General features: G+C 34.8%; 1 non-coding gene across 1 annotated transcript; it reads right to left on the reverse strand.

The window, feature by feature from the left end:
• Positions 1 to 1,004: 1,004 nt before the first annotated feature.
• trnaq-uug (transfer RNA glutamine (anticodon UUG)) lies at positions 1,005 to 1,076 on the reverse strand. Its single transcript has one exon. It is a non-coding gene; the product is annotated as a tRNA-Gln (tRNA).
• Between the last annotated feature and the right edge of the window lie 3,166 nt (positions 1,077 to 4,242).

A 4,242-nucleotide genomic window follows, 5' to 3' on the forward strand; every position in this document is an offset into this window, starting at 1 on the left:
CCCAAATTCAGAAATGAATGGAGGAATGTAAGTTTTTTTCTCCATAAGCAATGATTCACATTTTAGCCTCAGGACAAAGCTGCTCACTTTTCCCTAAATGTTCCAAAGTGCATTAAATGTGTGCTTAGTGGATGATTGATTCATATAGAGAGAAATGTGTGTATTGTGTCACACATACAAAGCCACAAGGTCAGAGTGTCATCAACGACAGGAAAAAGCTTGTCATTCAAACCAGAAACCTTGAAGCTCTTAAAAAGCACAAAGGTTCTGCTTCTTCTGTATGAGTAATCATTTTAACCCTGACAGCACTCTATAGCGCTAAAAATGCACTGAATGGACCATTTCTACAATCAATCATGTGACACTCGAGTCCTTCTAAAACTACTCTCACTCACTCTCTCATTTTCTATCGCTTATCCGAACTACCTCGGGTCACGGGGAGCCTGTGCCAATCTCGGGCGTCATCGGGCATCAAGGCAGGATACACCCTGGACGGAGTGCCAACCCATCGCAGGGCCCTTCTAAAACTATTTTTATTTTAATAAAGCACTTATTGAAAAAATGTGCATGCCCAAATATAGTACATTTACAGCATTTGTCAGACACCTTTATACAGAGTGACTTACATTTTTATCAACTGAGTGTTAAGGGCCTTGCTCAAGGGCCCAGCAGTGGCAGCTTGGTGGACATGAGAATCAAACTCACAACCTTCTGATTGGTAGTCCAGCACTTCAACCTCTAGGCTACCACATCCACTTAGTACACATAGACAATAATGAACACAAAGGTAAAGTTATAAATACAGACTAATACACAAAACACGTATAAAAATGTACATTCCATGTAACAGATTTAATTTTGCAGGATGGACGGATGTATATATCACTGCAGAAAGTTTACCCCGATTTTGATGCATTTATGTTCACATTTTTAACATGTTTTTGATCGGATACTGTTCTAATGACTAAACACCATGATTATAATTTAGAACACAGAAAAGGACGAGGTCCCACCGAGATTTGAACTCGGATCGCTGGATTCAAAGTCCAGAGTGCTAACCATTACACCATGGGACCGCCTATACAATAGCTAAGAATTCAGACTAATAAACCATACGTTTCCGTTTCTAACTAATTTACCTGTTTTAAAAATACTCCTGTGATATTTTATTTTACGTATTATTAATTTCCGCTGTAGTGTAAAACACGTACGTTAAAAATACCTGCCCTACATCGGCAATGAAATCTACCTGCACGTAGTGCAATACTGAGTCAACTACATAGAGGTTTAGGATTAGCATTAAACAAAGTAGCAACGCGGACAGTTAGCAAGTGTGTATCATCAGACACTGCATGGATTTTAACTTGTAAATCGTTTAGTTGTGGATGTTTTTTTTTTTAAGGAAGACGCCGTATCCCCACACATCATCATAATCTAAAAGAAAACAACATTATCGTTGCTATCGAAGTTATAATCCAGTCTCTGTGGCTAATTAGCATAGCATAGCGTATGTTACGCTAACTACTTTGCGTAGTGCTACGCCTAAACCACTATCTTCTGGAGTTCTAGTGCACTAGACCTAGTCTGAGTTCAATCACGGTGTAGTGCAGGATTATAGGATATGCGGAAGTATTTGGTATTCGGCCCTAGTCTTCTCTATGGCGCACCCTACAGACAGAAAACTAGGATATTAACTGGAGGGGACAAAAAAGAGGATTGACTATTGCAGTCAACGTGGCAGATTTAAGCAACAGTCTAATAAGGGAAATAAACACAAAACAAATGACATTTTATCAGAATCCGGGTTTATTGGCCTAGCGTGTTTACACACACAAGGAATTTGGTTCCAGCTCTTTGTGGCTCTCAAAGTACAGACATAAATAACATTATACTATACAAGACAGTACAGACATAAATAACACTATACTATACAAGACAATACAGACATAAATAACACTATACTATACAAGACAATACAGACATAAATAACACTATACTATACAATACAGACATAAATAACACTATACTATACAAGACAATACAGACATAAATAACACTATACTATACAAGACAATACAGACATAAATAACACTATACAAGACAAGACAATACAGACATAAATAACACTATACTATACAAGACAGTACAGACATAAATAACACTATACTATACAAGACAATACAGACATAAATAACACTATACTATACAAGACAATACAGACATAAATAACACTATACTATACAAGACAAGACAATACAGACATAAATAACACTATACAAGACAAGACAATACAGACATAAATAACACTATACTATACAAGACAAGACAATACAGACATAAATAACACTATACTATACAAGACAATACAGACATAAATAACACTATACTATACAAGACAATACAGACATAAATAACACTATACTATACAAGACAATACAGACATAAATAACACTATACTATACAAGACAAAACAATACAGACATAAATAACACCATACTATACAAGACAGTACAGACATAAATAACACCATACTATACAAGACAGTACAGACATAAATAACACTATACAAGACAAGACAATGCAGACATAAATAACACCATACTATACAAGACAGTACAGACATAAATAACACTATACTATACAAGACAAGACAATGCAGACATAAATAACAATATACTATAAAAGACAAGACAATACAGACATAAATAACACTATATTATACAAGACAAGACAATACAGACATAAATAACACTACTATACAATACAAAACAATACAGACTATACAAGACAATGCAGATGTGATACAATTAGTTATGTACATAAAGTGAGAGAAGTGCATGGTAGTGCAAATAACAATATTGTGTAATATTATGCTTTAGTGCAATGTGTTATTAGCATGTTGCTGCAAGCAGAAACGGTTATTAAAATAAGAGAGGGTATAAAACAAAGAATAAACATCTTATGCAGTGTGATAACAAATTAAAGAAAAAAAATAGCAACAAAAACAGCATAAAACGTCTAATAATGTGGAGGTGTAACAGCCAACTGTTTTTTAAGGAAAAGTAGTTAATGACTTGCATATTATTTTGCATAATTTGCATATTCATTAAACTCATAAAATTTGCATTATCGCTGTAGAGTAGAATAGAAAATAAAAGAAGAGATACTGTATTTACTCATAATTTTAAAACACGCAATATTTCTGATCTCAGGACCAAAATGTACCACCTATGCAAGTGAATATGGAATTAAACTAAGCAGTTTGACTCACAAGGTCTGTAGATTTTTCCATAGACGTACGTAATAAATATGTATCTTCTGTTGCCACTAGATGGAGCTGTGACGTAGTACAATATCAACATCAAGAACTACCTCCAGGACCTGGAGTATGACTTCAAGATTATGAAGCTTGTATCTAGAAAAGTGTACAAAAGGTAACCGGAGACACTATTTCGTGTAGGAGGAGTATTTAAAGCTCTTATAAAAGGTGTCCTGTGATGACATGTTGATGAGTAGATTAATGGACATCAATTATGATTCATAAACACACAGCATTAACAGATTAAAATAACCCCTTTAGAATATGAGCCAGGTAGCTATAAGGCTTTATAAAGATAACATGAGACGTCTTTTTCTGGTAATTGATGTTGTGGTAGCTATTCGTCATCCCTTAGACGAAAAAAAAAAGCAAAATCAAGACCTAAGCTCATAATATACAGGAATATCATATTTGCATGTATTTGCAATTCACCTCGCAGCCAGCAGAGGTCTCCAAAAACACGTAAAAAAATAGCATCCATTTTACGCGTACACGTGCTTTCAAAATGTATTTGTTTTGATATCGTTTAACGTTTGTGTTTCGTTGGGCATTTTTACGTTTCTAAAATCGGCCATTATTTATCATTTTTTCTAATTTTTCTAATTCTTTACTTTCATCTACAATAAGTGCTTTATTTTGGCCCTGGTTTGGATTTATTCAGCATGTGTGAGGCTGGAATAAGACCAAGATGAAACACCAAGTACATCACATGTACTTCATACATGCAAGAAAAATCATAGGGCAATTTCAACTCTTTAATCGACCACCAGGCATGTTTTGTAGGAGGTGGTTGTAAAGTTGAGTGGAAACCCAGAAGAACTAGAGTAGAACGTGTTAAAGTGTGAATCTGTGCAGAAGGAGTGTTACTCACTGCACCACCATGACACCATTTTGTAATAATTTTCATATTTATTCTATTTTTG

This window comes from Tachysurus vachellii, chromosome 19 (genome assembly GCF_030014155.1).
Source record: "Tachysurus vachellii isolate PV-2020 chromosome 19, HZAU_Pvac_v1, whole genome shotgun sequence".
Lineage (NCBI taxonomy): Eukaryota > Metazoa > Chordata > Actinopteri > Siluriformes > Bagridae > Tachysurus > Tachysurus vachellii.